This window comes from Bos grunniens, chromosome 22 (assembly GCF_055505025.1).
Source record: "Bos grunniens cultivar Pamir isolate PY7600 chromosome 22, Bosgru_T2T1.0, whole genome shotgun sequence".
In the NCBI taxonomy this organism is placed as follows: domain Eukaryota; kingdom Metazoa; phylum Chordata; class Mammalia; order Artiodactyla; family Bovidae; genus Bos; species Bos grunniens.
The window spans coordinates 18,895,488-18,909,171 of NC_141186.1; the positions used below are offsets into that span (position 1 = coordinate 18,895,488).

Genomic DNA, 13,684 nt, shown 5'->3' on the forward strand with positions numbered 1-13,684 from the left:
AATCAAGCTCAATTAACTTCACTGAACTAGTTGTTTTCTTTTGAATTTTATCTGAGCCTTTTTGTCCCACAAAAATTTCTCAAAGTGTTTTCTGTGAAATGTTTGTCACTCAGACTATAGGAAATAAAGGATAAGGGACAAAAATGGAGAAGACATAATCTAATGGATATAATAGGAACCAATGAATTATGGGAAACAGGGAGTAAGTAAAATTAAGTAGAGTTGTTTTCTCTCATCGACATTTAATTTCTTATTTTTCTTAAATAACAAGGAATTCAATACTTTAGTCGCAAAGACCATGTGTTTTACTGAGCACTTAAAAAAAATTCAAATGTGTGTGTAGATGTACATACCTGTCACTGTCAGGAAGGTAGAGACCTTCTCTTCCAAGTGCCTAGGAAATGGGTCATACAACGTCACTGGCCCATGTTTACTAATGTGTGTAATAATGTATGTATTACTTAATGTGTGTTGTTATAGAAGGGCCTCTGCTCTCTGAAGTCCCTGTCAGCTCTGGGAGGATCTTAGGCAAAAACAGAGCACAAAAAAAATCCATGGAAACCTCATGGACTTGGCCACACTTTTTCTTTTCCTCCCCACAGCGTCCCTGTGGTGGTGGTATATACAAAACTAACCATTGTTCCAGCTCCTCAGATTTCATTTCTAAGTTAAACCACAGCACTATTTTCCCCCACTTAGCATCCAAGAAGGGCCAAAATAGGCCAGCTAAAATTGAGACATCAATTTCCAATTCTGACATGAAAGGAGTCAATGAACATTTTAGTGTTTCTTTGGAAAAACCTAATTGGTACTTTAAGATGTAGAATGTCGAGCACAGGTTTACACAGTTCTTAAAATGTGCATTTAAGGCAAAATATACAAAGTCTCTGTTTTGAAACAGGTTTTTGCTTAGTAAAGCTGATATCTAGGTAATTTGATTGAGGCCAAATACGTTTGGCCTTGGAAAAGAAAGATGCACTGAAATACTGCATCACAGATTTCTACTTTTTCATATGCACTTTGCCAAGGCAGTGAGCTCCTTTTGTGTATTGGCGGTTTCAGTATATCATGGATCCCAGAATTTTGGAGCATGATTTGAATGCAGTGCAGTGATGTCTCCAAGACTGAGATGTGCCTTAAAGCCCTTCTTAAGGGTACCATTACAAGTAAGGCGATAGTGATAAAATAGTAGCAGAATAGTACTAGTGATCCTGGACGAAAAGCTGGACCTAAAATCCAGGCCTTACTCTTTGGGGACAGGAGTTTCACAAGTCTATGTATCCATCCCTTTATTTCATCAGCTGTTACCAAAAATTCAACTGTGATAGTAGTTTGGCTAAAAACTGGTGGCATGGAGGCAGAGAAAAGTCGTCTCTGTTCTGAAATAGTTTGTGGTTCAGTGCAATTCAGCACACATTTATGGAGCGCCTGCTGTGTGTGAGACACTGTTACAGGCAGCGACAATATAGATGCGTTATGCTGAGGTGCGCTCTCTCCTTTGAGAGAGGCACTTACAGTCTACTGCAGGAAGGCGGATTATTTTCTACAAAAAATAGATACAGCCAATTCTTGTTAATGGCAGTTGTAGCCTGTGAAGTTACTGCAAACATTGAGTTTGTAATCCATGCCTGAACAAAGCTTTATCTAACATGTTTCTTTTTCCCTGGAATGCACATCTAACCTTCCCTTACTTAAGGAACCCTAGATAGCACTTCTAGCTTCCCTAGTGGCTTAGATGGGTTGGGAAGATCCCCTGGAGGAGGGCAGGGTAACCCATTCCAGTATTCTTGCCTGGAGAATCCCATGGACAGAGGAGCCTGGCGGGCTACAGTCTGTGGGATCGCAACAATCAAAGGGGTCACAAAGAGTCTGAGTGACCTTCACTTTTCTCAGACAGCACTGTACTCTGCTCAGTGAAACAGTAAAATCACCCAAAAAAGTACAAATACGTAAAGCACAGGCATTCAATAGACCAGGAGCACACTGTTTTGGGTGTTTTTTTTTTTTTTTGCACATTAGAGCTGAAAAAAGGTAAAATATTGCCCTGTTGATCTACTCTGAGACTTCATATGTTCGGTGACAAATATCCCCCTGCCCTGCACAAACACTTGCGAAAACACTGCAGTGTTGCTTTCAGTCTTACAATCAGTTTCAGCAAATAGTCGAGTCTGCAAATTGGGGGTCCATGAATACTGAGACTCAAATACCATGATAAGGTCAGGTGATCTCAAACACCAGGGAAAAGGTGGCCAAAGCGAGTAGAGAGGGATTCGGGCAAAGACCTCTGTCCTCGGAAAGGTGGCCGTTGAGATTCAGAAGGGGATGTCATTTGAGCAGAGTTTGAAAGGAGATGAGAGAGGAGCTATGCAGATATTTGGGCCACAGAGTGATGGCAGGGGCAAAGCCTTGAGTGAAGCTGGCAGCTGACAGGCCAGGGTGGCTGGAACAAAGAGTGAAACGTGCGTGGAGAATTCCAACCCTGCCAGGAGGTGACATCACTAATGTGTGCACCGAGGAAGGTGGAAAATCTTGCCTGAGACACTCGAGAGAGGTTTCAAAGTAGAGGGAATACGGAATTGTGTCTTGAACTAGAGATATTTCCCTGCCTGGAGACATGGGTGTCAGGGCACACTTTTACCTGGAGGGTGCCACATTAGTTTTTTCTGTGAAAAAGCTCAGGGTTTTGAGAGAAGAGAAAAAAAAAAATTGAGGAGTTTGAGGAGTTTGGTGAGGGTTCACCAAGAGAAGAAAGAATGCTGGGAGAGAGATGGAAGGGAAATTAATCTGATTGCCAAGAGCATTTTATGCTGGGTATAAGGTTCTGGATTTTTGGATAAACTGTGAGCATCTTACCCATATTTGACAGAAGGAGAGAGGTGAAAGATGGGAAGTGCAGGAAGGGAGATCAGCTTGGAGTTGACAGAGAGATGAGGATTGTATTTGTAGTGAGTGGGATTCCAAGATGAAACCACAGTGGGGCCATCCGTGAGCAAGCAGCTCCTAGGCCCACCTGTGCCCTCAGCAGCATCATGCTGTCCTGGGGATGAGGACGTAGGCGAGAGCTTGTTTGGTCACTGTGGTGGGGAGGTATCCTTGAGGCCAGAGCTGTGCTGTTTGTTTTAATTTGGGAGTGGCTGTATGTGACATGACAATCAAGTTCTGTTGTGTTTGGTTCAGCTGACTTGTTTGGCAGTGGCAGATCTTAGAGGACCTGTGTGCTCAAAGGAGGGGAAACCAGAGAAGACTCTTAGTCTTGGCAAAGGAAAGAGACAAAGGAAACCTTCACTTTTCTTCCTTCTTTGGAATCCAACTCAGCTTAACCTGTGGATAAAAAGCAGGGCTTGACAACTAAAGCTCTGTGCAGGCAGGAGCATCCCCTGGACTGTATATCTGGATCCTGGCTTTGGAAGGTGGAAGGATTAGATTCTCTTTCAGGTGACAGAAATCAGGCAGAGCTTTAGTTTACAGCAAATGCAAAACACATGTCTGCTAGGTGTTAAACACGGGCTGCCTGGGATGCAGAGGGAATAAGACATGCCCCTGTCCTCAAGGAGTCAGGTAGACCAGGTGCCCCTCAGTATGTACGCACCTACATTTATCACAGGATGACTAAAGATGATAGGGTCAGTTGAAACTGATAACAAGGGGCCTATTCACATCTGTTTGATAGTCCTTAAAACTTCTCCTTTTGGCTTTAGACTTTCTGCCAGGCTTTTTTCTCCTCCTTTCTGAGATAATCGGGATGAGGAACCTGGTAGCCCTGACCCAGATTGTTCCCTGCAGCATGAAAGTCCTCTGATCTTCATAGCTATAGAGCAGTCCTAGTCCCCCAGTCAGAGGAAACTGAAGGGTTGTTTATTACAGAGCATGATCAAGAGTAATCACAAGTATTAGCTGACGGAAGAGAAAGGTCACATAAAAGATGGATGGAGCAAACCCCTAACCATCCTTTCTCTGAATACAGACAGGGGCTTCTATTGGCGAAATGGAAGGAAAGCACTGGAATTTGGTCATGGTTGGGGTCTGATGATAGTGAGCCTGGTTCTCTAACTGTGGACTCCCATTACCAATCATAACCACACAAACTGTGCTTAACTACAATGCTTCCAGATTTTCTACCTTCTTTGCTCTGTGTAAAAGTGCTTTCTCTCCTCTCCTTTTCTTAAACACATTGCAAATCTGTTCATTTGAATAGGGTGAATTGCAATTGGCATTGAAGTTTAACCCCTTCAGGTTCAAGGTATATGAATGTATTTAACAATCCCTTGGGATTTTTCAAATGATCAAATTCCTAATTTTAAATGGATGGTTTACAGTCTTTCTTTCAATGTATTCTGTTTGCCCTGAGGCTGTCTAATGGATCTGTCCACAGTGCCTGTTCCTCTTTGAAGTCTTGGTTAGAGCACTTGGGGTATAACTTGATTGATTCTGATAGGGGACTGAAATTTCCTTTACTAGAAGTCAGCAGGGGTTTGTGGAAGTGAACACTGAGTTGGATTCAAAGCACTGGGTCTGGAGAGACTTGATGGGGAAGCTGAAACGTTGTTTGCTATCAGGAGGGATAAAGAGACTGAAGCTAGAAGACCAGGCACTGAGCGTTAGATGCTATTAGAGAATCATGTTGAACTTGGTTAGATGTGATAATGAGGTAATGGTAGAGTTGGAGAATGTCTGCATTTTGTAATAAGCTAAAATATTTTGGAGTAATGTCTCATGATATCTGATAACCAACTTTCAAATGGTTCAAGGCAGAGATAGATAGATATGCATGAATCAAAAATGGTAAAATATTAACAGCGACTATCTCAGTAGTGGATTATACCACCACTCTTTCAACTTTTCTGAATGTTTGAGAAGTTTCATGTCCAAAGCAAAATGTATGCTTTAGCACTTTGCTCAGAGATAGTTCTACCTTTACCTTATAGTATCTGCCACTGAGAAGTAATACTCTTGACAAAGTCATGTATCTCAGAGAAAAAATAAAAAGAATTGCAGTAGTGTCCATGGCCTGGTGTAGAATTCTGTTGGTCATAATTCAAGAGTGATCATGAAAACCCCTACCAGAGTAAAAGAACAGTGGGAAAATGTAAGGACATAAGAAGTACAAGGATAGCCATTGATCAAGTATGACCTTGGGCAAGGGACTATCATCTCTGTGGCTTAGTTTCCTCTTCTGGAAAATGGACCTAACAATAGTATCAACCTCTAGGGTCCTTAGGAAGATTGAAGGTGGTAACATATGTAAGACACTCAGAATGGGGTCACATGTAATTTTACCATGTGTAGCTGTAATTAGTCTTCTCTCTGAGTGCATGTAGAGAACTCCTCTCGCATAGATAACACTGACTCGTGTGTGCATATTCTTCTTTCTTGGAAGAAAGAATTCCTCCAAAGCAGGTCAGGCTGCCTGTATAGTGAGACTAAACTCACTGATGACTGGATGCTTGTTAGGGTGCTGACAGCAATCCCTGAGGAGGTTTGAGGAGTGGTCAGAGCACCTGTAGATTTCATCTGTTCATTGGGAACGTGATCTGTCAAGTCATTGTCAACACGTTGCCACTTCCATCCATTTGCACCACTGTCATCAGCCAGCATTTCATCTCTGAAGAAGTGTGATATTGAAATCCTGAGCTATGAGAGGTTTTATTGGTCACCTGGAGAGCGTGGTGTTTTATATTGTGGCAGCAGTGACGGGTTTTTACTGTGCCAGACAGACATGTACACCTAATCAATGGTTGTTGCTACTCCTACAGACAGTCTCTGTGTGCAGTATTGGAGCTGGTAATCATTTATTCCAGGGACACTTATTGTTGGGTTTTTGGCAAAATCAATTGCTGGAATTTTTTAACTGTGCATCTGTTTATATATACCATTTTTCCATTTTGATTGAAAAAATTGGATATCTACTGATGAGTGTCCTAAGCCTGTCAGTTAGATTAGTTGAGATGAGTTCTCCTTTATTCATTCAGTGCTCAGATTTGCAGTTTGGAATTGAGCTATGTCTGCATTGATAAAGCGAAGATTGGATCAAGAATCAAGCCAATTCTATCAGAAAGACTGAGACCAAAACTATCCTCGGGTGATCGTGACATATGAATGTTTATGACCTCTGGGTCCATGTTACTCAGGTTAGTTATGAAACAGACTGAGCTGTTATCACTCCACCACATTTTTTTCCAGGCAGCTTTTATGTATACAACACCACAAGTGACCTGTAATATCCCAAAGGGCATTCCAACTGAGTTGACTAAAAAGGGAGTGGGGTGAGTCCTTGTGGAAACAATCAATACTGCTGAGTTGACGGGACATGAACATTTTTTTCTCTTGATAGTTCTTCTTTCCAAGAAGTTGAGAAACCTATGATTCTTGGACAAGGCATCAATGAGTCCAAACTTGGGCTCTGAATGTAGTAGCATTTGTTAAACATGTAATATGTTCAAAAAAATCTCAAGCACCTAGTATTTGCAAACTCTTTAATCCTTCCAGCCAGCCATATGAGGCAGGTACCAATATTATCCCGACTTTACTAAAAGGCTGATGCTGGGAAAGACTGAAGGCAGGAGAAGAAGGGGATGACAGAGGATAAGGTGGTTGGAAGGCATCACTGACTTGATGGACATGAGTTTGAGCAAGCTCCAGGAGTTGGTGATAGACAGGGAAGCCTGGCATGCTGCAGTCCATGGGGTCATAAAGAATTGGACACGACTGAGTGACTACAGATGGTGACTGCAGCCATGAAATTAAAAGATGCTTACTCCTTGGAAGGAAAGTTATGACCAACCTAGACAGCATATTAAAAAGCAGAGACATGACTTTGCCAACAAAGGTCTGTCTATTCAAGGCTATGGTTTTTCCAGTGGTCATGTATGGATGTGAGTGTTGGACTGTGAAGAAGGCTGAGCGCCAAAGAATCGGTGCTTTTTAACTGTGGTGTTGGAGAAGACTCTTGAGAGTCCCTTGGACTGCAAGGGGATCCAGCCACTCCATTCTAAAGGAGATCAGTCCTGGGTGTTCATTGGAAGGAATGATGCTAAAGCTGAAACTCCAATACTTGGCCACCTCATGTGAAGAGTTGACTCATTAGAAAAGACCCTGATGCTGGGAGGGATTGGGGGCAGGAGGAGAAGGGGATGACAGAGGATGAGATGGCTGGATGGCATCACCAACTCGATGGACATGAGTTTGAGTAAACTCTAGGAGTTGGTGATGGACAGGGAAGCCTTGCATGCTGTGATTCATGGGGTTGCAAAGAGTCAGACAAGACTGAGTGACTGAACTGAACTGAGTGACTGAACTGAACTTACAAAAGACATCACAAGTTAGGGAGACTAACGAACACATCCTATATCCCCACCTTTTTTGAACTTTAGTTATTGGTAGGGTGAGAGAGGTGAAGCTGACATCAGGGGTCATAGATCTTTCTCACTCAAATGTTTACCAACTATCTCCTCTCTACCAGGCAGAGCTGGACAGGAAGTTCCAAGGAAACTTCTCTGCAGCTTACTGCTTTCTGATCTTCAGCATCCACCACCCCTTGACTTCTTTCCTGAAATTCCACGCCCCAATTCCCATGAGTGTTCTGCCTGTTGTAGGAGGCAGTGACTCTTGCAGGAGGTCTCGGTAATGACTGAATAGGCATTCTGGATACATAGATTTCAGGAGACTGAGAAGTATTCCTTTGAGCAGTGAGGGACTCTTGACAGCAAAACCTGGTGGGCAAGGTTGTTCAGTAGCCCCCTCCTTCTCCCCAAGGAAGCCAGTGCAGAACAAATGTTTTGAAAAAAAGAAATGGGATGTTTGTTCAGGCTTAGAGGGAAGGTTTGAAATAGACGTTGTGATCACAGATCCCTCTTTAAATTCAGAGAAAAGACGATGACTGAGGACAAATGCTGAAGATCATGCGGACTTTGCCTTCCTCCAAAGATGAGAAAGATCCACTTAGTGGTGTGGGAGGTGATGTGAAGTTGGGGTTAACAAGATGACTCTCATGTCCGAGTTCTGGGATTGAAACCCCAGCTGTGCTCCATAAGCCGTGATCTTGTGACAGGTCTCTAAGCCTCAGATTCCTTGCCTTTCAATTGTTTACAAAATCCAGATGGTGATACTGACGATGCTGGGAGGATCAGATGTCATGTGTTCATTGGCACAGTGTTGGACTTTAAAGAAAACGCAGTTGTCACCACCAGCACCACTACCGTCCCCTCCATTGTGCAACGATCTTAAGATCAGCACTGAAAGCTAGTCAGCTCTACACGATAATGGAATTCAGGAAAATGGTCATATCTGAACTCAGCTGGTGTCCTGTATTTCATAGGGTAAACTTCTTTCATAGGATGTCATTTAAACAAGAAATCGATGTGACACTTGGAATTGCCAACTGTGCTGTTATGTACTAGAGAGTTTTAAACTCTGAACTCAGTCTTCATTGCAAACCCTTAGACCCTTGAGGAGGTAGCTTTCTGAGTCTGTGTTACACTGTGCAGGAGACTGTATTGTTGCAAAGAAAACACAGGAACACAGCAGGTAGATTTTCACATCATTTCAGAAAACAACAGTGGGCCCTGAGAGATAGGGTTAGGCTAAAGAACTATTTTAATTTCTAGGATATTCCTTTACTTCTGGTGACAGCAACACAGGAAATTCTTAAAATCTAGGCTGCTGCATTGCTAAGGAGAACAGAACTCTTTTTTTTTTTTTTTTTCCGACAGTATTTCCTGTTAACTGTTCTCTGCTGCTGCTGCTTCTAAGTCGCTTCAGTCGTGTCCGACTCTGTGCAACCCCATAGACAGCAGCCCACCAGGCTCCCCTATGCCTGGAATTCTCCAGGCATCTGTTCCCTGGGAGATGTCACCTCAAACTATAGTGACAGTCACACTATTGCACCACCATGACTCCCTGTCTCTTTGGGATAAAATAGCAATCAGTCGATAAACATTTGCCAGATTCCTAATGTGAGCCATCTTTCATTCTAGGTTCTAGGACGATGATGGTACACAGACATAGAAGGAATCCCCATAACCTTCGAAGAATGTCTGCTTTGGTAGAAAATCTAAACTATGTAGGCACATGCCAAGGCTGCAGACTTAAGCAAAATGGTCACCAAAGACTCCACTGCTCTGAAGGCCGTCACTTGCTGTTAATCTGTCCTCCATGACCTTCTACTCATGGTGTTGTTTCCTGGAGCAGATGTAAGCACCAGCCTGTCAACCTGGAGGTCCAGACCATGGACGTGGTCAATAGGCCTTGCTCAAATTTCCACCCCGGGTTTTTTATGTGGGTGACTCCTGGCTTTTCTTGTCCCCCTCCAGTCTTGGTATGCTGGTGGTATACTGTCTTAGTTTTCAAATCCCCAGTGTCTAGGTGAATCATTTCTTTCTTTTTTGGCTACCTTCCATGAATGCCATGTGCTCGTGTCTGAGGTCTCCTGGAAACTTAGGATAACTGTTTCCTACTCTTTTTAGTGTTGTCTTATGCTAAGGCCTTCTCTTGTTACCTGTCACTCCCTTACAGTGATCAATCAGAACCAGTTAACTATTAGGATTAAGGCTCTTTTGTCAGTTGTGAGAAAAGTGGACAGGGAGGGAAAGTATGGGATGGAGTTGAACAAGAGTCATAAGCTGTTAGACATTGGAGTGAAGGGATAATTTGAAATGGTTAGTTAACGATAATTTGTTTAATCAGTGGTAAGGGTTAATATTTGTAGAGTGCTTGCTGTGCCCAGCTCATCACATGAGTGGTCTGAGAAGGTGCTTTCTTTCTTCCCATTTTTCAGATGGGAGAAGAGAGGTAAAGTAGGACTCCACAACCATAGAGCTAGCTAAGCCAGGCCATCTGACTCCAGAGTCCATGTCTGAACCACTGTGAACCTCCTCTTGTGATGGGCTTTGTTCTTGCTCACCTACTTCTAGAAAATTCTAAGAAATGGAAAAGCTGGAGAGTGGAGAAAATGAATGATCGGGGTTCGGTGACAGGTCAGGCCCCTCCAGCTGGCCGGCTCTAGCATCTCTATAGCTGCCCCATAAAAGAGAACTGAGAAAATGTAGCAGGTTTTGAAAAGTGGAGAGTAGGATTCTGGTGGGCAGAATTTGCCATTCTAAATACCCTTATCCTTTCTCCCTGCTTCTGAAAAAGCTCATGCCTGGAAATGGAATCTCATTTCTGTCCAGCACCGAGGCTTCTCCCTTGCTGGTGGTAATGAGCCATTGTATCTGGTGAGCTACAGGTTGCCAGCAGATGTCCAGAAGCAAGGACATATCAGTTTTCAATAGGACAGGTGTTTGATTTGTCTCAGGCCCTTGTATTTGAATTCAGGTTTCTAGCTTGTTATAATTTCTGCATTTGGATAATCTACCTGTTGCCTCTCTGAAGACCAGTTCAGAAAGGTCATGGACTGAAACTCTATGATAGGAAAAACCTTTGGCTGAACGGCTGACTGTTTTTGGTCTCTCCCGGGGCGGGGTAGGGGGACAATAAATATACCAGCAGTTGCTATACATTCTATCACTGGCTGTAAATTTTCCAATCAATCTGATCTTTCCAAATCTGCAGTCAGCAAGAAGGCTGTGCTTTGCATTTATTACTAGGAAAGACATTAGTCTTATTTCAATTATATTTTTAAGATCAACATTTTGGAAGTATTTTCTATACATTTTTCTGATGATTTCAAAATGAAAACTCACATTGGCCCACTTCTAGTTCATACATTTTTAGATAGGGAAGAAGAAAACAGTCTTCAATCAGCATTTTGAGAAGAGTGATAGAAAAGAACGATCCATTTTCAAGAAATTAAGAAAATTCCAGGAAGATAACCAATGTTCTGAATTTCTACACTTTCAGTCTTTCTACAGTTAGCACCAGCAGTCTGAAAAATGAACCCAAAGCCCTTTCAGAACTCCCATCTGAGCAGAAAAAGATTAAATCATGCTCAACATGCTTCACCAAATAAACAGAGTGAAGTGATATGTTTTTGAAAATAAGAATTTCAACGGTAAGGGATGAAACAAAGAGAGGTTACCAGGTAACCCCATCAAACCAGAAAATTCAATAAGCCTTGCGCATCCCTTCCCTTGCCCACTACTTAATCAGAGTGTTGCTGGAATCAGTTTGAAGGAATCTACTTACTTTTAAACTGGCTGTTTTGATGTCCTGTAAATACAGTCCAAATATCCATTTCTGCAACAGAACTGACCATAAAAAATGAAATCATTCAACCCATGGGATTAGGGTATCCAAATTAACTATATTATGTATTCAGCTTGGACGGGGGCTGTTTATTTCATTGCATCTCAGTGTCCTCGGCAGCACTGCATGAGCAAACTCGGCTCTACCCATGCCCCCTGTATTCCCTTTTCCATAAAAGCTTACAGATGTTCTCCTCTTCTTAATGCACACCCTGGGCCTTGAGATGTTGACATATGAAGTCCTAAATATTAGTATCACTTTTGTGGGAAATGGGAGTGGATAATGGTCAATTTCCAGGCCCCCGTTCATATTCTGAAAAGCATTATTTTCTCTGTAGGCAGAAGAAATGGAAATGAGGGCAATCAGTGCATCCTAGCCCTTGGGTGGTTATGGAATGATTGTGGGGAATTGTTGGCCAGAGGAGCAGGCATTTTAGAATGGACCATAAAGAGGAGACAGCTTGTGGGCCATCAGTGGGATGAGAATGGGCGGGGTGGGGAGTGGGGAGGTGTGTGTCTCCATTCCTCACATCTCTGAATTAGGAAGACGTCCCCCACAGCATGTTGGAAAGCTCTCCACTGGTCAAAGCTCCAGACTTTTGAACTAAACCTTGAGGTTCTGCTTGTGCTCTAGCACACAGGGTTGTTTCAGTGGAAGGTCAGCGACAAGTGGGTCAAGGGGAGATACTGGTGAAGAATTTGGTGGGAGGAATAACACTGAGGAGGAGAGCCTGGCCCAGGGCGGTCCCCTGAAGTCCTGCAGTTTGTTTGTAGGAGGAGGTAGAGATGAGCAAAATGGAAAGGGCACATATGTGCATGCTCGCTCAGTCAGTCGTGTCCGACTCTCTGCAACCCCATGGACTGCAGCCCACCAGGCTCCTCTGTCCATGGGATTCTCCAGGCAAGAACTCTGGAGTGGGCTGCCATTGCCTCCTCCAGGGGATCTTCCCCACCCAGGGATCAAACCTGTGTCTCTTACATCTCCTGCATTGGCAGGCAAGTTCTTTACCACCAGCGCCACCTGGGAGCTCCAGGTATGTGCATGCACATACACACACACACACACAATATGGTGAGAGATGATGAAAAAATAGAGAAGATTGTAATTAAAAAATTAAAAGAGAGCTGAATTTGTAATCTCTCGTGTGCTCTCTTCTTTCTCGGCATGTTTAGGAGGGACGAGGTAATAACTGAGACTCTGGGATGGGACTGGGAGTCTGAATCCTTGCTCTGCCACTTCCTGTGTGATGTCGGGCAGTTCAGTTCACCCCTCTGTGCTTTGGTTTACTTAACTGCTCACTAGGAATACCAACAGAAACTATTCATTGAGGGGTTCTAAGGATCACATAACACTGGCACTTAGGAATCATTGAAAAAGCATTCGCTATTAGTATTTTATCAGTTCCTGATTAACAGGCAAGTAGATTTCCATCTCCTTCATTTCAGCTGGAAACATAGTATAGAAATAAATTACTCAATCATAAGAGACAGGCTGCTCATTTAGTAGGAACTGTGTAATGAATTCCTTTGTAAACTCATTTTGGAGCCATAAGCGATTCTGAAGTTCAGGTTTGCTTACTAAGGGACTATATGTAGCTTTCGGTTATGGACTGTTTTTCACTTGTGTCCCCAACCTTTGGCATGTGTGGTGTTTCACTTGGCAAGTTAAAGCGCAGAGTGGTATGGGTTGTTCTGCTTGGGCAGCCGAAGTGCGTCTCTGGAGCGTCCTCCCTACAGATGCTCTGAGGGTTGTGTGTTGTTAGAGCAATGCGAATGTTTGTTCAGATTTAACAGGGAGCATTTGTTGAGCACCATGCTGTTGGCTTTGACCTCTGTAAGTAGCCCTCTGTGCCTCTCCGTTTGCTCTCAATGCTACCAACCTCCCCAGGAAGACTGGTACCATTTCTGGGCCTTGCACAGACCCACCACCCAGGGGGTAGAGCTTCCAGAGGCTATTTCAAGATTGTTCGCTGGGAGGGTGGCGGTTTCGATTTTTCTCTTCCCACAAGCCCAGAGGCAGGAACCCAGGTTCATCTTCCCTGCTCTGTGGCTTGTCTTACTCTTCCTCCATGGGGCCCAGAGAAACCAGACCAGGGGCTGCTGCCCAGGGAGTGCAGCGGAGCCAGTTCTTATAAGACACACCTCACTGATCTGTTTTCCTAACCACCATCTTTGATAAAAGGAATCTCCCTTGTGTCTTGACCTCAGTTCGAACATAAGAGTTGGTGATGAAGACCCAGCTGCATCAACAAGCCATTGCCCTGCTGTTCTGGTGAGCTCTAAACACTTACTTCCCTTAGCGACCTCTCAGGGAGTCTAGATGATCCTCACGTGGCCTCCATCTTTTTCACTAGCCATCACTCCTTTTTCATTCAGAGGTAACAAATATATTTTCCTTACTCTAAAAGATCTTATTGTCAGTCAGTAATCTTTAATCATTCTTATTTATTCATGGTCAACTAAGTCCTTATCCCTATAGCAAAAACAGTCTTTTCTTGTCATAG

At 43.4% G+C, this 13,684-nt stretch overlaps 2 protein-coding genes across 42 annotated transcripts in view; one reads left to right on the forward strand and one right to left on the reverse strand.

Moving 5' to 3' along the window:
- LOC147348186 (uncharacterized) overlaps positions 1-13,684 on the forward strand; it is a 732,824-nt gene that overhangs the window by 656,327 nt on the left and 62,813 nt on the right. For 4 of the 40 annotated variants that reach the window (XR_015151119.1, XR_015151107.1, XR_015151148.1 and 1 more), the window contains one exon: positions 8,973-10,959. The exons of the other annotated variants lie outside the window; for them this stretch is intronic. The gene's annotated coding sequence lies outside the window, so the exon portion shown is untranslated. Of the gene's footprint in view, positions 1-8,972; positions 10,960-13,684 lie in introns of those variants that run through there. 40 annotated transcript variants of the gene reach the window in all.
- The window catches only part of GRM7 (glutamate metabotropic receptor 7), a 939,830-nt gene that overhangs the window by 4,059 nt on the left and 922,087 nt on the right, over positions 1-13,684 (reverse strand). The gene's annotated exons all lie outside the window — the stretch shown is intronic.